Genomic DNA, 23,612 nt, shown 5'->3' with positions numbered 1-23,612 from the left:
GCAGTGGGGAGGAAGCTCAGGGGGTTGGGGGCGGGGCAGAGAGGGGATGGGCGGCACTGGGGAGGGGAGCTCGGGGGGTTGGGGCAGGGCAGGGAGGGGAGGGGCGGCACTGGGGAGGGGAGCTCAGGGGGGTTGGGGCAGGGCAGGGAGGATGGGCGGCACTGGGGAGGGGAGCTCAGGGGTTGGGGCGGGGCAGGGAGGGGATGGGCGGCAGTGGGGAGGGGAGCTCGGGGGTTGGGGGCGGGGCAGGGAGGGGATGGGCGGCAGTGGGGAGGAGCTCAGGGGTTGGGGGCGGGGCAGGGAGGGGATGGGCGGCAGTGGGGAGGAGCTCAGGGGTTGGGGGCGGGGCAGGGAGGGGGAGGGGCGGCAGTGGGGGAGGGGGAGCTCGGGGGGGGGGGTTGGGCTGCTCAGGATCCGCCTCGCGAACGCTTCAAGGCCACGTGACGCCCTCTCGGAAACTCCGCCTCTCCCGAGACAGCCAATAGGAAGAGGAGGCAGAGCCCTGACCAATGGGAGCGCGAGAAGAAACCTTCCCCACCCCCACCCCCGCCCAGTTCCAGGGTGAGGTTGGGGGCTGCAGTGAGCAGAGCCCCCAGCAGGGTGCAGCGGGGGGGGGGCTGCAGGGACCAGAGCCCCCAGCGGGTGCAGCGGGGGGGGGGGCTGCAGTGACCAGAGCCCCCAGCAGGGTGCATCGGAGGGGGGGGCTGCAGTGACCAGAGCCCCCAGCAGGGTGCAACGGGGGGGGCTGCAGTGACCAGAGCCCCCAGCAGGGTGCATCGGGGCTGCAGTGACCAGAGCCCCAGCAGGGTGCATCGGGGCTGCAGTGACCAGAGCCCCAGCAGGGTGCATCGGGGGCTGCAGTGTCCAGAGCCCCCAGCAGGGTGCAGCGGGGGGGGGGCTGCAGTGTCCAGAGCCCCCAGCAGGGTGCATCGGGGGGGGCTGCAGTGACCAGAGCCCCAGCAGGGTGCATCGGGGTGGCTGCAGTGACCAGAGCCCCAGCAGGGTGCATCGGGGCGGAGCTGCAGTGACCAGAGCCCCAGCAGGGTGCATCGGGGGTCTGCAGTGAGCAGAGCCCCAGCAGTGTGCATCGGGGCTGCAGTGAGCAGAGCCCCAGCAGGGTGCATCGCGGGGCTGCAGTGACCAGAGCCCCAGCAGGGTGCATCGGGGGCTGCAGTGACCAGAGCCCCAGCAGGGTGCATCGGGGGCTGCCGTGTCCAGAGCCCCCAGCAGGGTGCAGCGGGGGGGGGCTGCAGTGTCCAGAGCCCCCAGCAGGGTGCATCGGGGGCTGCAATGACCAGAGCCCCCAGCAGGGTGCATCGGGGGGGCTGCAGTGACCAGAGCCCCCAGCAGGGTGCATCGGGGGGCGGAGCTGCAGTGACCAGAGCCCCCAGCAGGGTGCATCGGGGGGGTCTGCAGTGAGCAGAGCCCCCAGCAGTGTGCATCGGGGGGGGGGCTGCAGTGAGCAGAGCCCCCAGCAGGGTGCATCGCGGGGGGGGGCTGCAGTGACCCGAGCCCCCAGCAGGTTGCATCGGGGGGGTCTGCAGTGACCAGAGCCCCCAGCAGGGTGCATCGGGGGTCTGCAGTGACCAGAGCCCCAGCAGGTTGCATCGGGGGGGTCTGCAGTGACCAGAGCCCCCAGCAGGGTGCATCGGGGGGGTCTGTAGTGACCAGAGCCCCCAGCAGGGTGCATCGGGGGGGTCTGCAGTGACCAGAGCCCCCAGCAGGGTGCATCGGGTGGGGGCTGCAGTGACCAGAGCCCCCAGCAGGGTGCATCGGGGGGGCTGCAGTGACCAGAGCCCCCAGCAGGGTGCAGGGGGGGGGGAGGGCTGCAGTGACCCGAGCCCCAGCAGGGTGCATCGGGGGCTGCAGTGACCAGAGCCCCAGCAGTGTGCATCGGGGGGGGGGGCTGCAGTGACCAGAGCCCCCAGCAGGGTGCATCGGGGGGGGCTGCAGTGACCAGAGCCCCCAGCAGGGTGCAGCGAGGGGGGGGACTGCAGTGACCAGAGCCCCCAGCAGTTTGCATCGGGGGGGGGCTGCAGTTACCAGAGCCCCCAGCAGTGTGCATCGGGGGGGGCTGCAGTGACCAGAGCCCCCAGCAGGGTGCATCGGGGGGGGCTGCAGTGACTAGTCCCCCCAGCAGGGTGCAGCGGGGGGGGGCTGCACTGACCAGACCCCCCAGCAGGGGGGCTGCCGGCCGTGGGGTTCCCTGCAGTCTGGTGCCATTCACAGGGAGACCCTCAATAGCCTGACCCCCCCACCCCTGTCCGAGCTCCCGCCCTGCCCCCCAGCCCACTGCCTCTTGAGCAGCCCCCCCTGCGGGGTCACCACTACCCCCCCCGGCTGTGTCCCCCGCAGCTTCCCAGCCCCAGCTCCTCCGGTGGCCCCCACACTTCCTCCCTGCAGCCTGCCCCATTCCCCTGAGTCCCAGCTTCACCCCGACATCTCTCCAACCCACCTCCCCCATCGCAGCCTCTGCCCCCAGTGCCCCGGCCCTGCTCCCGGGGGCAGAGGCCCCACCCCCGGCCGCTCCACTCCCCACAATGGGCAGCTGCTGGCGCTGAGGAAGGGGTCTGGGCCAGGCCAGGTGCTGGGCCGATCCTGGTGAAAGAGAGACGAGCCGGCACGGCTGAGAGGCCCTCCCTTGTCTGGGGCGGGGACAGGGCTCCCACAATTTGGCCAGTGTCACCTCCCCATCCAGAGGAGACGTCCGCTCCCAGCAGGCCGTGCTCCATCTCCACCCCGCAGGGGGAGCCCCAGTCCAGCAGTGCCCCCACCCCGCCCCATCAGCAGCCAAGCCGAACCTGCCCTTCTCCCCTGCAAGGGCTGCAGGACTCCTGCCCCCGCAGCACCAGCCTCCCCATGTCCCCGGGGTGGGGTGGGGAAGGGGATTCCTTCTTCCCATTGCCCAGATCCCACCCCACCCGGGCTGCCCAGACGGGAGCCAGGGGCTGCAGCAGTTGGCTGCTTCCCCAGGGCTCCCAAGGAGCCGCCAGGAGAAGGGACGAGATTCTCCACGGCGCTGCAGCCGTTCACACTGGGACCCGTCTCACACGGGGGAAACTGAGGCACCAGGGAGGGCGAGATGGGCTGCACCAGCTCAGATTGGGAGTCTGTGGGAGAGCCAGGAATCGAACCCAGGAGTCCTGGCTCCATGGGCAGCTTGGGACTCCTCCACTTGGGAGGCTGGGCGGGCCCGGACTGTGGCCCTGCCCCAAGGCCTGCTGCCACTCAGCCTCCTCCTGCCAAAGCCCCGCCCCCACCCCCTCCACCCCGCCACACTCCCCTTCAGCCCCGCCCACACGCCCCTTCAGCCCCGCCCACACGCCTCAGGACCCCTTTGTTCCACTCCCTGACCCCCGCCCACCTCTCACCTCACTTCCCCCGACGCCCTGCCACTTGTGCCTCTTCGCCCCCACCCCCAGGCCCCCCCCCCCGGCCTCACTGCCGTTTGCACCCCGGCCTCTCCCCACGGCCCCCTGTGGCCGGATGGAGCTTGGGAAAGGGCGGAGTGAGGATGGGGCCTTGCGGGGGAGAGGACGAGTGGAGCAGGGCCTCTGGGTGGAGCACAGGCCAGGTGCCTCCCCGGGCCCCTTATACCCACCGCCCCTGCCTGGCTCCCGGCCTCCCCTGCTCTAACCACTAGACCCAGCGGCACTGGGACAATTTGTACAGTGGGAGGTGCTGAGAGCCAGTGAACAAACCTGTAAACCCTGCACAGGATGGAAACCACTTCAAGCCAGGGGGTGCACAAGACTGGCCCCCACTCCCTTCCCAGAGCTAGCGGTGGGACCCGGATACCCTGGCTCCCAACCCCCACTCTAACCACTAGTCAGCACTGCCCTGCCACAGCTGGGGAGAAGAACCAGGAGTCCTGGCTCCCAGCCCGGCCGTGGGTGGAGCAGGAGACCTACTGGCCATGGGCTCAGCTGGGCATCGCTTACCATCAGGCTGGATGGTATCCCAGTGCTGACCTCCAGCCCCACAGCTCTGCTGGTGCCCCTCACTCCCGACCCGCAGCCCCCTGGGTTCCCCCCAGCACTGACGGTGCCCCTCACTCCCGACCCGCAGCCCCTGCTATCCTAGTCCTGACCTCCAGACCCACAGCTCTGCCGGTGCCCCTCACTCCCGACCCGCAGCCCCTGCTATCCCAGTCCTGACCTCCAGACCCACAGCTCTGCTGGTGCCCCTCACTCCCGACCTGCAGCAACTGGGCTTCCCGCGGAGCTCCCCAGTCACTGTGCTGCCGGTGCCCCTCACTCCCGACCCGCAGCCCCTCCTATCCCAATCCTGATCTCCACACCCACAGCTCTGCTGGTGCCCCTCACTCCCGACCCGCAGCCCCCTGGATTCCTCGCTGAGCTCCCCAGTTACTGCGCTGCCGGTGCCCCTCACTCCCGACCCGCAGCCTCTGCTTTCCCAGTCCTGACCTCCAGACTCACAGCTCTGCTGGTGCCCCTCACTCCTGACCCACAGACCCCTGGGTTCCCTTCAGCTCTAGTGGTGCCCCTCACTCCCGACCCGCAGCCCCTGCTATCCCAGTCCTGATCTCCACACCCACAGCTCTGCTGGTGCCCCTCACTCCCGACCCGCATCCCCCTGGATTCCCCGCTGAGCTACCCAGTTACTGCGCTGCCGGTGCCCCTCACTCCCGACCCGCAGCCCCTACTATCCCAGACCTGACCTCCAGACTCACAGCTCTGCTGGTGCCCCTCACTCCCGACCCGCAGCCCCCTCGATTCCTCGCTGAGCTCCCCAGTTACTGCGCTGCTGGTGCCCCTCACTCCCGACCCGCAGCCCCTCTAGGCGTCAACCGGCTCTGACGGTGCCCCTCACTCCCGTCCCGCAGCCCCTGCTATCCCAGTCCTGACCTCCAGACTCTCAGCTCTGCTGGTGCCCCTCACTCCCGACCCGCATGGGTCACCCCTGGAGCAGGTTAAAGCTGCAGGTTGACAGTGGGGTTGCTGCCCCTGTGAACAGCTGCTGTAGCACCGCTTGGGCAGGACAGGGAGAGCCAGTTATACCCCTCCCCCGCCCCAGCCTGTATCGGGGGATGGGAGCGCTCACACCCTGGGGCCCCTGAGTTGGGACGGAGGGAGGCCCCCGTGCACCAGGGATGCTGTAAGGGCGAACAGGGGCACCCACCCACCAGAGATCTTCTAGGGGGGGAGAGTGGCACCCACACACTCAGGATCTTGTAGGGGGGGGACAAGGGCATCCACACTCCGGGATCCTCTGCAGAGGGACGGACACCCACACATCCAGGATTCTGTATGGGGGGCAGAGGTACCCGGACACCTGGGCTCCTGGACGGGGGATGGGGGGCACCAAAACATCCGGGATCTTACCTGGGAGGACAGCGGCGCCTGCAGCTCGACATGAGACGGGGGCGGGGGGAGCAGGAGCATTTCCCAGTTCCAGGCTGTCCCCGTCTGGCCAAGGCACAGAGCTCACAAGCAGAGTTTAAAGCTCCAGCTGCCAGGCCACAAAACAAGCCGGGCTCCGTGGCTGGTGCCTGTGATCCCAGCTCCTGGGGAGGCTGAGGCTGGTGGATCACTTGAGCTCAGGAGTTCTGGGCTGCAGGGGGCTGTGCCAATCGGGTGTCCACACTAAGTTCAGCATCAATATGGTGACCCCGGGGAAGCTTGGGGTCCCCAGGTTGCCTAAGGAGGGGTGAATCGGCCCAGGTCGGGAAATGGAGCAGGTCAAAACTCCCATGCTGATCAGTAGTGGGATCACACCTGTGAATAGTCCCTGCAGCATAGCCTGGGCAAGACAGTGAGACACGGTCTCTTTGTATACAGACACCCCCCGCAGAGCCTGGAGGGGGGGATGGGAGCACCCACACACTGGGGATTCTGACTTGGGGTGAGGGACGCACCCAAGCAACATGGATCTTGAAAAGGGGAACAGAGACACCCACAGATCCTGGATGGGGGCAGGCAGGGGAAACCACACATGGGAGCTAGTTTGTGGGGTGGGGGACAGAGACACCCACCAGAGATCCTGGATGGGAGCACCCACATGATGGGGATCTTGAACTGGGAGGAGGGAAGCACCATGTACCAGAGATTCTGAAGGGGGAACAGGGACACTCACACACCAGGTGTCTTGCAGCAAGAGCTGCGGTCTTCATTTACACAGGGCAGTGATGGGGATTTAACCAATTCCTGCGCAGAACTTGTTCCACTAGATAATTAGCCTCATGGTTAAAAAATGGTAATTTCCAGTTGGCGTTTTGTGACATTGACTGCAAACCAAGGGGGTCGTGTTCAACCTTTGCCTGGTGAATTAAAGAACCCTTTAAAATCAGATATTCCCCCCTCTGGGAATTTTTAAAACTGTGTATTTAAAATCAGTGACTAAATCCCCTCTTAACCTCCAGTCAATGAAATCAATTGAGTTTCTTCAATCTCTCGCTGTAGACAGAAGAGACCAATGCACATTTTCCTTGTTTTTAAAGGCAAAATTCCTGATCTTTCCAAGGGGATCTTCTGCTTCAGCTGTCAGTTTGGGGAAGGATTTGGCTTCCTGGGCTATAATCTGCCCACTGGGTTATAATCTGCGGTCTGAAGGGTCAAATTTAGATGATGCCGTTAGTGCTGCCCCCGTGTGGCCGGAGAGGGGAGCTCACAAGCAGAGTTGAAAGCTGGAGCTGGGAGGGCCCTGGCTGGACACGTGGGGCACGAAGCCTCTCACTGGGATCCTCGCTGTGCAGCAGGAGGCGGAGGGAAGCTGGTTGTCAGGGCTCAGGGCAGCTCCCTGCCATGCTGAGCCGGTGTCTGTGCTAAGCTCGGCATCAATCAGGTGACTCTGGGAAGTTCGGGGTCCCCGGGCTCCCACAGGAGGGTGAAGCAGGTCACCCCTGGAGCAGGGTAAAGCTGCAGGGTGACAGTGGGGTTGCTGCCCCTGTGAACAGCTGCTGTAGCACCGCCTGGGCAGGACAGGGAGAGCCAGTTATACCCCGTCCCCAGCCTGTATCGGGGGATGGGAGCGCTCACACCCTGGGGACCCACCCACCAGAGATCTGCTGGGGGGGAGAGTGGCACCCACACAACCAGGATCTTCTAGAGAGGGACAAGGGCATCCACACTCCGGGATCCTCTGCAGAGGGACGGACACCCACACATCCAGGATTCTGTATGGGGGGCAGAGGTACCCGGACACCTGGGTGGGGGATGGGGGCACCGAAACATCCGGGATCTTACCTGGCAGGACAGCGGCGCCTGCAGCTCGACATGGGACGGGGGGCGGGGGAACCAGGAGCATTTCCCAGTTCCAGGCTGTCCCCGTCTGGCCCAGGCACAGAGCTCACAAGCAGAGTTTAAAGCTCCAGCTGCCAGGCAGCAAAATAAGCTGGGCCCCATGGCTGGTGCCTGTGATCCCAGAGGCTAAGGCCGGCAGATCGTTTGAGCTCATGAGTTCTGGGCTGCAGGGGGCTGTGCCGATCAGGTGTCCGCACTAAGCTTGGCATCAATATGGTGATCCCGGGGAAACTTGGGGTCCCCAGGTTGCCTAAGGAGGGATGAACCAGCCCAGGTTGGAAATGGAGCAGGTGAAAACTCCCATGCTGTTTAGTAGTGGGGCCATGCCTGTGAGTAGCCCCTGCAGCATAGCCTGGGCAAGACAGTGAGACACGGTCTCTTTTTATACAGACACCCCCCGCAGAGCCTGGATGGGGGGATGGGAGCACCCACACACTGGGGATTCTGACATGGGGGGAGGGATGCACCCAAGCGACACGGATCTTGAAAAGGGGAACAGAGACACCCACAGATCCCGGATGGGGGCAGGCAGGGGAAACCATACACTGGAGCTAGTTCATGGGGTGGGGGATAGAGACACCCACAGATCCCGGATCGGGGCAGGCAGGGGAAACCACACACTGGAGCGGAGCTAGTTCATGGAGTGGGGGACAGAGACACCCGCCAGAGATCCTGGATGGGAGCACCCACATGATGGGGATCTTGAACTGGGAGGAGGGAAGCACCATGTACCAGAGGTTCTGAAGGGGGAACAGGGACACCCACACACCAGGTGTCTTGCAGCAAGAGCTGCGGTCTTCATTTACACAGGGCAATGATGGGGAATTAACCACATCCCTTGCGGAGCTTGTTCCATTAGATGATTAGCCTCATTCAACACTACGAGTTTATATCGAATTTAGCAGCGTTAAATCGCATTAACCCTGCACCCATCCACACAACGAAGCCCTTTATATCCATATAAAGGGCTCTTAATACCGCTATCTGTACTCCTCCCCGACGAAGGGAGTAGCGCTGAAATCAGTATTGCCATGTCGGATTAGGGTTAGTGTGGCCACAATTTGACGGTATTGGCATCCGGGCGCTATCCCACAGTGCACCATTGTGACCGCTCTGGACAGCAATCTGAACTCGGATGCACTGGCCAGGTTGACAGGAAAAGCCCTACGAACTTTTGAATTTAATTTCCTGTTTGCCCAGCGTGGAGCGCAGATCAGCACAGGTGACCATGCAGTCCCAGAATCAAAAAAGAGCTCCAGCATGGACCGTAGGGGAGATACGGAAGCTGATTTCTGTATGGGGAGATGAATCTGTTCTATCAGAACTCCGTTACAAAGACAAAATGCCAAAGCATTTGAAAAAATCTCCAAGGCCATGATAGTCAGAGGCCACAGCAGGGACTCAATACAGTGCTGAAACTTAAGGAGCTGAGACAAGCGTACCAGAAAGCCACAGAATGAAATGGATGCTCACGGAGGGAGGGGCGACTGACGTCTGTAGCTATCCCACAGTTCCCGCACTCTCCGAAAACCATTTGAATTCTTGGCTAAGTTCCCAAAGCCTAAAGGGTCAAAAACATTGTTGCGGGTGGTTCAGGGTATATGTCGTCGTCATCTCCCCCCCCCCCCCCCGGTGAAAGCAAAGGGGAAAAAAATCATTTCTCGCCTTTTTTCAATGTCACTGTATGTCTACTGGATGCTGCTGTCAGACACGGTGCTGCAGCGCTACACAGCAGCATCCCCTTCCCTTCCCGACGGCAGATGGTACAGTAAGACTGGTATCTGTCATCGTCGTCCTGTGAGTGCTCCTGGCTGGCCTCGGTGAGGTCGCCCGAGGGCGCCTGGGCAAAAATGGGAATGACTCCCAGGTCATTCTCTTCTTTAAGCTTTGTCTAATGGAGATTCAGTCCTGCCTGGAATATCATAGCAGCTGGAGACTGCCCTCCCCTCCCCCCTTTGAGCTCTACTTGCAGAGGCAATAAAGTCAGTGTTGTTTCAAATTCATGCATTCTTTATTACTTCATCACACAAATATGGGGATAACTACCACGGTAGCCCAGGAGGGGTGGGGGAGGAGGGAAGCAATGGGTGGGGTTGTTGCAGGGGCACCCCCTAGAATGGCATGCAGCTCATTATTTCTGTGGGATGTCTGGGGCTCTGACCGGGAGTGGCCGTTTGCCTCTCTGGTTCTTTTGTAGGCTTGCCTGATAGTCTAGACAGGACTGACTCTCCCTTTAGACAAAACTTAAAGAGGGAATGACCTGGGGAGTCATTCCCATTTTTGTCCATGCACCCCCGGCTGACCTCACCAAGGCAAGCCAGGAGCACCCATGACAGCAGCAAACGGTACAGTATAACTTTCAACTGTCATTGTCATCTTGCAAAGCAGCAGATGGGATGGTATGGCTGGTAACCATCTCTGCTAACTTGCAAAAGGCAAGGGGATACTGCTGTGTAGCGCTGCAGTACTGCGTCTGTCAGCACCATCCAGTAGACATACGGTGACAGTGAAAAAAGGCTGAACGGGCTCCATGGTTGGCGTGCTATGGCGTCTGCCCGGGCAATCCAGGGAAAAGGGCGTGAAATGATTGTCTGCCGTTTCTTTCATGGAGGAAGGATTGACTGATGACATTTACCCAGAATCACCCACGACACTGTTTTTGCCCCATCCAGCATTGGGATCTCAACCCAGAATTCCAATGGGAGGGGAGACTGCGGGAACTATGGGATAGCTATGGGATAGCTACCTACAGTGCAACGCTCTGGAAATAGATGCTAGCCTCAGTACATGGACTCACACCGCCAAATTAATGTGCTTAGTGTGGCCGGGTGCACACGACTTTATACAATCTGTTTCCAAAAAACAATTTCTGTAAAATCGGAATAATCCCATAGTGTAGACAACCCCTGTGGTTAACAACTTTGGTGGCTAATTGAAAGGCTGATGATTCAAACCCAGGTGAAGATGGAGGTGTTTTTTTGTAGTGATGAGAATCCAATACATTTTAACAGGCAGAAAAGCACCTCAATGCCGATCTAGCCTCATTGGGCAAGCATAAGTGGCACTTTTGTCGGATGCATTGGTGGTATAGTGGTGGGCATAGCTGCCTTCTAAGCAGTTGACCTGGGTTCGATTCCCAGCCAATGCAGTGATGTGATGTTTTCTCTGCTGGGAATTGGTTTAATTTCAGTCACATTGTATCAGTTTATCAATGGAACGAGAGAATCAATGGCCTGCAGGTCATTCAACACACAATGAAGGAAAAAAGGGGTGGGACTATACAATGAGCTGTTTGAGTTATCCTGGTATTACAATGTTTGGTTTATTTTTTTAAAAAACATTTTTTACTTCCCTCTCCCTTTTAGACTCAGAGCCTTTAAGGTCAGAAGGGACCAGTGTGATCATCTAGTCAAACCTGCTGCACCTTGCAGGCCAAAAGACCCCACCCACCCACTCCTGTAATAGACCCGGGAGGGGAGGCAGCTCTGTGCACTGCCCCTACCCCAGGCAGCACATGGAGGCCCTCTGCTCCCCTCTCCCAATGGGTGTGCAGAGATGTGCCAGCAGCACTGAGGTGGCTCCCTGCCCACTCTGCCTCCGTCCCTCCGTGCCGCTCCCAGAAATGGCCGGCATGTCCCAGCATCCCCTGGGGTGGGGGTAGTGTCTCCATTCACTTCCTCTGCCCCGAGTACCAACTTTGCAGCTCCCATTGGCCAGGAACTGCAGCCAATGGGAGCTCTGGGGGCAGCACCTGCAGGCAGCGGCGCACGGAGACCCCCTGGCACGGCCCACCTAGGAGCTGCTGCCGGAGGGTTGTGTGTACCAGTCACTTTGGGAGCTGCACTGCCCGGGGTAAGCGCCACCACTCCTGCACTCCAACCCCCTCCCCCAGTGCAGATCCAGCACCCTGCACCCAAATTTCCTCCCAGAGCTTTGCTTGTCTTCCTTTCACCCAGAACTGTCCTTCTTCTCCTGGGCTGCAAGTAGCCATCCCTTGGAAACCAAGAGGCAGGCACAGGATTCTGCCTCCCAGCAGCCAACTGCACCTCCCCAGGCTTTGCAGAACGACTGGTGGTGCTCTACTAACCCCACTTAGCCGCACTGAGGCGCTTAGCTTCTGCCCTGCCTTCCTCAGCTCGACTTTCCTCTTTTGCCCCATTCCTGCCTCAGTCCCTCCTTTGGCAAGTCACACAGAGGAGGCAGCAGGAAGAGCCGGCCGCCGTAGCCCAACTTCCAAGGGCAGAGGAGACCAAGCCACAAGGCTTCAAAAGGTGACTGGCCAAGGTCCTCTAGCTTTCCCCTGCTGATGCCAAGGCTTTTTCCTCAGCTCATTTCACCACCCTCTATCCTGCAGGGGTTGGGGTTATCGCAGGTGTTACCCAAAGTTGGGCCAGCTAGTAAGCGTAGGGAGGACTAATGACCCACCAGAGTTTGGCAGAAAGCAGCATGTTTATTATACTGACAGCTAAGCTCAAAAGAAGAAGGGGGGGGGGTGTCACACTCACACTTGCATAGTCATACTCCCAGGACTGGCACAGCACTGGAGATGTCAGGATTCTGCAAGGTAAGTGTCCCACAGTGCAGCTATGGATGGTGCAATGAAGGTAAGTCTCCCTGAGGCACAATGAAATGCAACGCTGTGAACCACTGTCCAGGCAGTCCGGGCAAAGGGCATTCACTGGAGGTACAAGCTTGTGAGTGCTCTCCTGAGCACAGGGTCCCTTCCCCTTTTAAGGGCCTGCACCTCATGGCCTGTGACTAGAGATGACTTGGCTGCATCTGGTTGGTCACACTCCACCTTGGGCAGTGTCCATGCTCTGGGTGTGTGATCGCTGCCTAATTAGAGTCCCAGACACCTTGTCTACCTGCGAGCTCTTCTGCTCTTCAACCAGCCCATTCATCCCACGAGCATTCCAGGAGGGAGCGGGAGGGGGAAAACCACTTCACAGGCATTCAGAGAGGGAGAGGAGACAAAAGTGGGAGCAGGGGAAGTATAACAGACCTTTTGAGCATAGAAATCACTGCTGCTCCTACAACAGCAGGGACAGGGCAGGAGAAGCTGGTAAAATTAAGCCCTCATGTTTCTGCCTGGTTTTGAACCAGGGAGCTTTTGCGTGTTAGGCAAACATGATAACCACTACACTACAGAAACTCTTTTGCAAGGCACTGCCCTTCCCTTCATAAGAACATAAGAATGGCCATACTGGGTCAGACCAAAGGTCCATCCAACCCCGCATCATATCTACCTACAGTGGCCAATGATCCGTGCCCCAGAGGGACTGAACCTAACAGGTAATGATCAAGTGATCTCTCTCCTGCCATCCATCTCCACCCTCTGACAAACAGAGGCTAGGGACATCATTCCTTACCCATCCTGGCTAATAGCCATTCATGGACTTAACCTCCATTCATTTATCTGCAAAAAGAAAGACGAGTTCTTGTGGCACCTTAGAGACTAACAAATTTATTTGAGCATAAGCTTTCGTGGGCTAAAACCCACTTCATCGGATGCATGCAGTGGAAAATACAGCAGGAAGATATAGATATATATATACACAGAGAACATGAAAAAATGGGTGTTGCCATACACACTATAACGAGAGTGAGCAGTTAAGGTGGGCTATTATCAGCAGGAGGAAAAACCTTTTGTAGTGATTATCGGGATGGCCTATTTCCAACAGTTTACAGGAAGGTGTGAGTAACAGTAGGGGGACAAATAAACATGGGGAAATAGTTTGACTTTGTCTAATGACCCATCCACTCCCAGTCTTTATTCAAGCCTAATTTAATGGTGTCCACTTTACAAATTAATTCCAATTCAGCAGTCTCTCATTGGAGTCTGGTTTTGAAGATTATTTGTTGTAATATTGCGACTTTTAGGTCTATCATCGAGTGACCAGGGAGATTGATGTGTTCCCCAACTGGTTTTTGAATGTTATAATTCTTGACATGTGATTTGTGTCCATTTATTATTTTACGTAGAGACTGTCTGGTTTGGCCAATGTACATGGCAGAGGGACATTACTGGCACATAATAGCATATATCACATTGGTAGATGTGCAGGTGAAGGAGCCCCTGATGGTGGGGCTGATGTGATTAGGTCCTATGATGGTGTCCCCTGAATAGATATGTGGACAGAGTTGGCAACGGGCTTTGTTACATGGATAGGTTCCTGGGTTAGTGTTTTGGTTGTGCGGTCGCTGGTAAGTATTTGCTTCAGGCTGTGGGGCTGTCTGTAAGCAAGGACTGGCCTGTCTCCCAAGATCTGTGAGAGTGAGGGATCGTCCTTCAGGATAGGTTGTAGACCCTTGATGATGATTAACCAAGTGGCATCACCCCCTCATTTGGCCCTGTGGAATGTAGAATTCCAGCCCTGGGACACTGAGGAGGGGAAGAGTCAAAAATGCCCCCTTCACTTATTACCTCCTCTCCAGAGCACAGGTGAGAATCTACCATCCTTTCTCTCCCCAGCCCCTGTGCCAGGATCCCTCAAGCAGAGCCTGGAGTCCTGCCCCTGGCGTCTGTACTATTGACACAGACTAAGTGACAGGGACAAAACACTCAAATCCCGCCTGGTGCGGGGAGCCAGGTTTGCTCTTCAAATTCTGTCGTTCGTACATGTCCAGGCCTGGGAATATCCCACAACAGCATTTAATGGGAAGCTGCCTGCAGAACAGTTACACTGCACAGAGCTCCTGTGGAGGAGGGGTGGGAATTAGTAACATTTTGAGGATCGTTTGGGAAATGAGCCTTTGCTGACAAGGTTTGTCTCTGTTCATATTTCACCTTCAGGTGTTATGTTGAGGGATCTTTAGTATATTTTTGTGAGGTTAATAACTATCTCCTCAACTTTATTTACTCAACTTAAAAATTGGTGTCACTTGATTTTTGTATCTCCCTGTGACAATACAACTGACACGTGTGGCTTTCTACAGGGGGTCATGACGTTAAAGATGGGGAATTCAGTCTCTGTACTTCTGGGGGGTGGTGTTGCTTTTTTACAGCTGCCTCACGGCCAGGCACACTGGGCTGTTAGCTGCACCCACTGTCCTTGCCAGGGGCCCCTGCTGAACCCTGGGCGGCTGCACTGCCGTGCTGGGGTGACTCTGCAGGGGGAGAAGCTGCTGTGGAGCAATGTAGAGCAGGTGCAGGAAGGAGACGAGGTCACTATTCACATTCTGAACTGCACAATTTAGCAAATTTGGGAAAACATAAATAGATTCATAGACTTAAGGTCAGAAGGGACCATTATGATCATCTAGTCTGACCTCCTGCACAATGCAGGCCCCAGAATCTCACCCACCCACTCCTGTAACAAACCCCTGACCTATGTCTGAGTTATTGACGTCCTCAAATCGTGGCTTAAAGACCTCAAGGTGCAGGGAATCCTCCAGCAAGTGACCCCGTGCCCCACGCTGCAGAGGAAGGCGAATGTCCGAGAACAATTCTAGGGGAAGGTGAATGCAGAGCAATGACACTGGAGATGCCCAGACCTCCAATGGGGGCAGCGTGGAAATTAATAATGGGATGATCATTTGCGAAATTAGTCGTCAATGACAAGATTTGTCTCTGTTCCTATTTCACGCTATGGTGTTAGTTAGAGGAATCAGGACATATTTTTACTATATTAATTAAACACTTAATTTTATTTAACCAAGCCAAAAACTTGGTGTCACTTATTTTTTCTCTGTCCTAGCAAGAATAAATTGAATTTTGTGACTTTCTGGAAAGTGCAGCGAGATTAAATGTGGGGAATTCAGTCTGTGTATTTGTGAGCTGATGTTTTCCTCTCACAGGTCAGTGCCTGCATTGAAATACCAAGAGGGATCTAAGGGCTGGTGTACGCTGGGCACTGAATTGGCAGAGCGACATCTCTCAGCGTGTGCAACCCCCCCCCCCATACCCATAGAGTTAAGGTGACCTAAGCCCTGGTTAGATAAAAGGAAAAATTGTTCTGTCCGTGTAGCTATTACAGGGCTGGGAAAACCCCTCTAGTCACTGTCTATTCCAAAGTGCTATAGCAGTGCCACAGCAGCCTTTTAAGTGTAGACAGCGTGAAACTAGGTTTAGCTCCAGTTTGCACTGTGGATGCTCAGGTACTAAGACTACAATAATAACAACAGCACAGTGCTCACGTAGTTAGCAGGATTCAAACCTGCGCAGGGAGACCCTAACGGATTTCTAGTCTAGCCCCTTAACCACTCAGCCACAACTACTTGATGTACGTGCATTTCACTACATGATGATTCTGTTCTCACTGAATTGTCACTTCAAATTGTTTGCTCAGACCAGCTCCCCCAGCACACTCATGGCTGCATTAGTGTAAGTGTGTCCTTGGCTGAACAGCGAGAATTCCTGCCCATTTCCCTTCTGGTTGGAGCATGATTAGAGTGTGTTTGTGTGAACAACATTGCTGTAGATTGTTGTTCATTCCCCACTCTGACAATTCAGACAGTCCCTTTCCTAGTCAAATCTCCAGCACATCGTTCCAATAGCAGGGGGCAGGATTTCTCGGGGGCACTGAGGGCTGGTGCATGAACTCAGCCTTGCATTCCACCCTTGATGTTTCATGGACTAACAACAGTAGCAGAAAGAAAGAGCCGAGCCAATATCTCCCTGGCAGGGATGCAAGTGCCACGTCCCCTCTGTCTGACCATTGCCATTGCAGAAGAGAAGGGTTCACTGGAATCGAATGCCCTGGCTCAGACCAGAGACACAGGAAGATTTTGCTGTTCATGGATCTGTGCAAAGGAAATTTTGTCTCTGTGTGACACTGAGGCAGGAAATGAAACGTCCACATGGTGGCCCAATGCTCTAGGGAATGTGGGTGAAGGACTCTGGCTGAGAAATGATTTAACAGGGGTTTGTATTTATTGCCCTGATTAAAATCTATGGCTAAAAGGCAGCCACTGTTGTTAGTACTTGTACCTGTGTAGGGACACCCCAGTGGGTGTCAAGTCCATTGTCTTCACCAGGGGCAGTCGATTATTTTATCAAGGTACAAATTTCTTGGTCAAGGCCTAGGCTCCAGAGAAAACAATACACTGCTGATAAGAAGAAGTACATAAAAGATTTAGCAGCCACCTTGGGCATAACTATGATGTGTCGTGTTTCACTCTTTATACCTGGCGCCACCTCCTTTCCCTTTAGCCTTGTAGTTGACCAAGGGCAAAGCTGAACATCCCCTCAGATACCAGGGAGTGTTTATGTCCATTCCTGCGAGCTACACAGGGGTTTGATGTTGCTGTTTTAATCCTCCGGGATAAGGAACAATTCAGGCTGTCACTGAACTGAAGGAGGAAGATCAGTTTTTGACAGGGAGAGGGACGCCTCCTCTTAAAGGTGTTTGTCTGGCTGGCAGTCCTGGTTCCCAGGTCTCGCCCGTGGGGCTCCAGCAGTTTTGGGACCGGGTCACTCCCTTGGCCCCACCTGCTGCCCCCAGGCGCTTCCCCCCAGGGGCCCTGGCAGTGCAGCGGAGCTGAGCAGCGTTTGCCTGCTCGCTCCAGTGGCTGCTGGCCCCTCCCAGAGTCTGCACGCCCTCCTTCCCCACCCCGCAGCCCGCAAACTCCCTCCCACAACCTGCACCCCCACCCCTCCTCCTGTTGCCCCTGCCCCAGCCCAGAGCCTGCACCCAGCACCCAAACTCCCAGAGCCAGAACAAGGAATTTTTGTGCCCGAGGCAAGGGCCTGCTCCAGGATCTTTGGCGGCAGATCCCTGAGTCCCTGTTGGAGGGAAGGACCTGCCGCCCAATTGCTGCCAAAGAAGCAGCAGCGGTAGAGCTGCCGCCGAAGCGCCGCTGATCGTGGTAGAGCTGCGCCCCTCCACTTTGCGCACCCGAGGCAAGTGCCTCACTCGCCTCCCCCTTGTTACAGCGCTGCAAACTCCATCCCAGAGCCTGCACCCCAGAACCCCTCCCCCACCCAAACTCCCTCCCAGAGCCTGCCCCCCAGAACCCCTCCCCCACCCAAACTCCCTCCCCGCGACCAGCCTCTCACCCCTTCTGCACCCAACCGCCCCCCAGAGCCTGCACCCCTCCTGCACCCCAATCCCCAGCAGGGGGGCAGGGGTTTGAAATGAATTTAAACACTCAGCATTTTCCTGTGCAAATCAATAAAGACCTAGCAGAGCTGTCCAGCAGCTGAAATCAGTTCCAGTCCTCGGCGTCTCGAAGAGGGACACTCGGTAGCTGAGGCATGTGGGACACCTCTGTGGTGAGGACAGGTGAAAAAATGCTGGATTCAATGAAAGCTGAGACCATAGGAGGGGAAGGTGAACGGCAGCACCACACAGGGTCATAACACTCAGACATGGGGCTCCACTGTCACTGCCCCTGTGTTTTCCATTATTTATTTCCCCCTCCCCCACACACTGTCACACACAACACCGTCTCCCCTTGAGCCTAATCCAACCCTCCCCCTCTCCCCCCCACACGCCATGGGACACAGCCTCTCAGTGAGTCACTCAGATGGGGGCTTGTCTCTGCATCTCCCCAGCAGGGGAGCAGAGAGCCGAAAGGGCCACAGGAGACCAATGGAGCTAGGCAGGGATAGAAAAGACTTCCCCTCTCTTCTCCTTTCAAGAGTCTTGTTAATCTCACCCATAGGACGTTCCAGCACCGGGTGGGCTCAAAGCACCAACCTTCCCCTCAGCAACGGAAGGGGGAACCAGCTCTATCACATGGGAGGAGGCTCCCCACCTCTGCTGCTGCCATCCTGCAGCCTTTAATATGGATTTGTTTTAGCTAATGCAACCCCCCTCAACCCCTAATCCATCCATGAATCAAGGAGAAAAGACATTCACTCAGGCACCAGAGGTGCAAGGGGTTAGTGCCCAGTACTTACAGAGCAGTACTGAGTGGAGTCATGCTGAGGTTGTGAGTTCAAACCTCACCTACAGCGCTAGTTTCCTTTAAGCAAATGGCTTCTGCCAATCATTTTGTCCTGCAGAAAATACAATTGCAGCTCAGAAGACACCGGGGTCCCCTTGCTTTACAGAGAGCAGGGCAGAGTCCACAGATCTACCAGGCTCTGCTCTCCACCAGCCGCCTGTGTCAGGAGGGGTCGAGCAGAACCCAGAGCACTGCCCCCGACTCCCCCTCAGTCTTTGCTCCCCAAACCACCTGTGTGCTCACCCTCTTCGCTGTGAGACTCAAACCCTGCCTGGCTTTCTCTATGTTGGGGGGGGTTTCATCTGCCGGGTTGATGTGCATGTGGGTCCTGTGCGATTTTGGTGGATGCCTGGCATAGTTTTGTGTGCGTGGGTGTGTGCATGATTTTTGCATGCAGATTGTTTTTTGCTTAGTATTCTTTTGGTATGTGGGTTTTGTGTTTCCTGTTGTGGGCTTTTGCTGTATTTTTGGTGTGGATTTGTTCTTTCTATGTTTTGTGTGGCTTTCCCTTATGGGTATATGCCTCTGTGTGCTGTGTGGGTTCGGTTTTTGTTTATGTCTGTGTGGGCCTGTGCAGGCTGTGATTTTCTCATTCTCTCTGTGTGTGTTTGTCTCTCTGTTTGTATCTTCATGTGTAAATTCACTGGAACTTTTCAAAATCTGCACAACTTTGCCAATTTTCACCAGGGATTTTTCTCCATTAACAAATTCTCACTTGTTCCCTACCAGTTGGTGACCATTGCCCCAGGGGCCTGTCAGTCTCTGGGTCCTGATTTCCCATTGACCCTTCCCCCTTCTATTGGGATTGGGAACTAGCCAACCAAAAAAAACCCACTCAGTTTTAGTAAAGGGCCAACAGTCCCTTACACAAGCCAGTCTTGTGAGCGTCACCAATGTCCAGAGATGGCAGCACAAGCTGCTCCCATGGTGTAATACACAGGACTCTGAATCCTGTAATCTGAGTTCAAATGTCAGTAGGACCTTGAGTTAGTGGGTGGTAAAGATCTGGTGCTCAAAGTGCTTTCCTAGCTCCACCTATATAAGAGTGAATCATTTCCCTCCTGCTGGGTGACTCCTTCCCCACTGGAGCCAGGTCTTTGGTTGGGGTCCAGAAGTGGCTGTGGCTGTCTGGTGGGTGGGATTCTCACTGCTTCACCTGATGCCCCCAAGTTTGGTGCTTGTGGCCACACCTTTCCTCTTGCCCACATGGCACTTGAAGAAAGCAGTGCCAGGGCCAGGCTTGATAGGGAGGTAGAGTCCCAGGCTGGAGCCCAGCACCTCTCCTCCTCTGGGCACCTGGAGCAGAGGCGGCTGGTGCTGACAGCTCCAAGGGAAGGCTTAAAAGCCACAGAGCAACTGAGGGCGGGGCTAGATGAGGGCAGGCCTATGCCTATGTGTGGCCAGCAGACAGGCAACAAGACTCCCGGCCAGCCTGCTCCCTGCTCCCTGCCATGCCAAACCCCCACTGAAGGCCACCCGCAGACCACCATGCGGGGCGGCTGCTGATGCTCTGTGGCCAACAACAGAAGACAGTAGGAAAGCAGGGCCAGCCCCCATGGTGGAGCCTCTGACTGTTCCCACTCATGGTCCTCACTTTTGCAGTGGGGCAGGAGATTTTTACCCCAAGAGGCTTTTCCCCAGCTGGTGAGAAGCAGAGAAACACCCAGGCTCCCAAGGCGCTATGTAGCAACCCCCCTCCAGCACAGGGACAGGCGCACACTTGGAAGAGGGAAACTGCTCCACACGCTAGCCCGGGCAGCCGCCCATTTTCTTTGGCAAGTCAGGAAGGGCAAAGGCGAGACTGGAAGCACCTGGGGCTCATGCCCCAGCCTTTGTGAAACCCACCCCGCAACTCCTTCCCGGGGCTCTAGCTGAAGCCAGAGCATTGGCCTGAGCGGCCAAGAAGAGGTTCCAGCCCTGAAGGGAGCAGGACTTTCAGCACAATGGTAAAACTGCAGCAATACAACCGTAAAGTGACTTGAACTTTCAATCACTTGAGCCAAAGTCAGATATCTTAGTCATTAGACCACGTAGACACGGGAGCAAAGCTACTTCACACACTTTTTTGGAAAAGGTGGACACTGTGTTTCTTGGGTCATCTACTGAGGGGGGGAGGGAGACTCTCTGGGCATAAGAAGTCGAGTTCCCAGCAAGACGTGAGATGTAATTCTATGGAGCCAGGTGAAGGACTTTGGTAGGGAGGCTCAGGCATGGGGAATTGGGGTGCAGCAGACGGACTTGCTGTCTAGGTGCTTAGATTTAGTCTCCCTGAGGAGGAGGAATCCTGCTGACAGGCAGTGGCTGAACAGAAAGAGGAGGGGTTCCTGGGACTATTTTTGCCTCTCTTTTGCCTGCCTGCTCACTCTTGTGCTGAACGGTGAAAATGTTTCTCAACAAGCCCAGGTAGCTCAGTTGGTAGAGCATCAGGCTCTTAATCTGAGGGTCCAGGGTTCAAGATCCTGTCTGGGCACTCAGCTTTTAAGTAGCCTTGTGTGCCAGGACCCAAATTCTGTTCACAGCCACAGCTGGATTCCCAGAAGCTGTGGCCATTTCCTGGAAAGTTTCCTTTCCTTATCAATCAGGAGAGAGGCCACATCCACAGGAGCAGGCCTAGAACATGCAGTCTCTGGCTGGCAGGAAGCGCTGTGGGGCCAGGTGCTGAGAAAGCCCAGAGGTAGAGGGAAGGGAGAGAGAGAAGCAATGAGGACAGACCGTAAGTGTAAGGAGAGTCTGTTCTGGCTATTGTTGGGAACTTCCCTGGATTTTACAAGACCCCAGTGGAATTGGCTGGCAGAAGGATCTGAGTCCCCACCCCCTTACCCAGAGGCTGCCTGACCCCAAGGATGCTCTTTCTACTCTGGTGTGTGGTAGAGTCCTCGTAACCCCAACAAGGCTGGGCCCAGGAATCCTGGGGGGCTTGACCCCCCCAATCTTGTCATGATCACTTGAACAGGGCTACAGTGTCTCCACTCTGGGCACTTCCCTGACCCACTCCTCTCTGCATGTGCTTCAAGCGAACACCATTTATTACCCAGCAATCAATGTAAAACATAAGGAAAGATGGGAAAGGAAAACACGTCACCCTGTTCTGCGGCGCAGGGAGATCACAACCAGCATCTCTGGAGGGTCAGGGCAGGTCACAGTCTCTCCCTCACATGTCCCAGGCCTCCTCCCCAGGCCCTGGCTGTGCTGCAGGGACACCATGGGCTGGACACTTGCTCTGGCAGTGGCCACATGTTCTAGGGACAGGCCCCTTGTTCCCAATGTCTGCCACCCACATAGAGCTGGTCCCATGGTGTAATGGGCAGCACTGAGGACTTTCAATCCTGCAATCTGAGTTCAAATGTCAGTGGGACCTCCTGGAGCTCTGTGATTTTGCTGCAAACCCCTGGAGCTCAATGTGCTTGGCTACCCTCTCTCAGGATGAACTAGAGTGAGGTTTTTCCCTCCTGCTGGGTGACTGATGCCCACTGGAGATAGGTCTTTGGTCTGGCTGGTTCAATGAGCTTAACAGTCTGGCTAGAGAGTCCTGTGGGTTGATCATATGGTTGTTTCTCACTGCTTCACCTGATGCCCACAACTTTGGTCCCTGTACCTGCAGCTGCCACACTCTTCCTCTTGCCCATATGGCATTTAAAGGAAGGAGGGCCAGGGCCAGGCTTCATAGTCAGGGCTAGGCAGGAGGGAGGCAGAGTCCCAGGCTGGAGCCCAGCACACCTCTCCTCCTCTGGGCACCTGGAGCAGAGGCAGCTGGTGCTGACAGATCCAAGGGAAGGTTTAAAAGCCACAGAGCAACCAAGGGCAGGGCAAGAGGAGAGGAGAACCATGCCTATGCGTGGCCAGCAGACAGCCACAGAGACACCCAGCCAGGCTGCTCCCTGCCATGCCGAACCCCCACTGAAAACCACCCACAGCCAGCTGCTGATGCTTTGTGGCCAACATCAGAAGCTGGTAGGAAAGCAGGGCCAGCCCCCCTGGTGGGGCCTCTGACCGTTCCCACTCCAGGTGCTCACTTTTGCAGTGGGGCAGGAGATTTTACCCCAAGAGGCTTTTCCCCAGCTGGCGAGAAGCAGAGAAACACCCAGGCTCCCAAGGTGCTATGTAGCAAGTACCCTCCAGCACAGGGACAGGCGCACACTTGGAAGAGGGAAACTGCTCCACACGCTAGCCCGGGCAGCTGCCCAGTTTCTTTGGCAAGTCAGGAATGGCAAAGGCGAGACTGGAAGCACCTGGGGCTCATGCCCCAGCCTTTGTGACACGCAACCCCCAACTCCTTCCCGGGGCTCTAGCTGAAGCCAGAGCATTGGCCTGAGCAGCCAAGAAGAGGTTCCAGCCCTGAAGGGAGCAGGACGTTCAGCACAAAGGTAAAATTGCACAACCACGAAGGGACTCGAACCCTCAATTGCCTGATTCAAAGTCAGACGCCTTATCCATTAGGCCACACGGTCATAGAAACAAAACCTTTCCAAGCACTTATTTGGAAAAGGCAGACACTGTGTTTCTCAGGTCCTCTACTGAATAGGGCCGAGACTTTCTGGGCACAAGAAGTCCAGTTCCCAGCAAGATGTGAGACAATTCTCTGCAGCCAGGTGGAGGACTTTGGCAGGGAGGCTCAGGAAGCGGACGGACTGGCTGTCTAGGTGCTTAGATTTGGTCTCACTGAGGAGAAGGAGGAATCCTGCTGATAGGCAGTGGCTGTGGAGAAAAAGTGTGATCTCCAGGCTGCTCAGGTCTCCTTCTTCCAGCTCCTCATCTGGCTGAGCTGCTCCACTGGCCTAGACAAGTCCTCTGCATGCACAGCAAATAGCCCAAGAGCCATTTCTGCCCAAACCTGTGCTAGGGGGTGAGCTTCTGTCTTCCCTGTCCCATCTGCCCTAGAACAGACCTCTAGATTGAGAGAGACAGTCAACAACTATTAAGGCTAAGATTATATAAAGGGGGTCCCAGAATCTGTGACTTTCAGAGATCTCAGTGACATTTTCCTCCTCAGCCCTGGGGCAGCAAGACTGGAGCTGTCGGCCGGTGGGGGCCTCACAGCTATCAGCCACCAGTGTCGGAAGGGGCTCCCACAGGCCCATGCCACCACGGATGGACCCCACAGCTCCCAGCTGTTGTGGGTGGATCCCAGAGCTCCCAGGTACCACATGTGACAGGGGGACCCTGGAGCTCCCAGTGGGGTGACCAGGTTATAAAGTCCGGTCAGCGGTGCTGCGGGGCTCAGGCAGGCTGGTCCCTACGTGTCCTAGGGCACCGCGCTGTGCCCTGGAAGTGGCCAGTAGGTCCCCCCTGCTGCACCGCTGACCAGGAGCCGCCCGAGGTAAGTCTGCACCCCAACCCCCTGCCCCAGCCCTGAACCCCCCAAACCCAGAGCCCCCTCTTGCACCCCAGAGCCCTCACCAGCTTCCTCCCACACCTGGAACCCATCATCCCTGCCCCCACCCCAGAGCCATCACCCCGTCC

At 56.7% G+C, this 23,612-nt stretch overlaps 2 non-coding genes and 1 pseudogene across 2 annotated transcripts; 2 read left to right on the top strand and 1 right to left on the bottom strand.

Moving 5' to 3' along the window:
* The window catches only part of LOC120375680, a 1,085,709-nt pseudogene that overhangs the window by 336,356 nt on the left and 725,741 nt on the right, over positions 1 to 23,612 (bottom strand).
* TRNAR-UCU lies at positions 10,339 to 10,410 on the top strand. The gene has a single exon. It is a non-coding gene; the product is annotated as a tRNA-Arg (tRNA).
* On the top strand, positions 20,550 to 20,622 carry TRNAK-CUU. Its single transcript has one exon. It is a non-coding gene; the product is annotated as a tRNA-Lys (tRNA).

This window comes from Mauremys reevesii, linkage group 12 (assembly GCF_016161935.1).
Source record: "Mauremys reevesii isolate NIE-2019 linkage group 12, ASM1616193v1, whole genome shotgun sequence".
In the NCBI taxonomy this organism is placed as follows: domain Eukaryota; kingdom Metazoa; phylum Chordata; order Testudines; family Geoemydidae; genus Mauremys; species Mauremys reevesii.
Note: the sequence above shows the minus strand (reverse complement) of the source record. Positions and strands in the feature narration are given on the sequence as shown.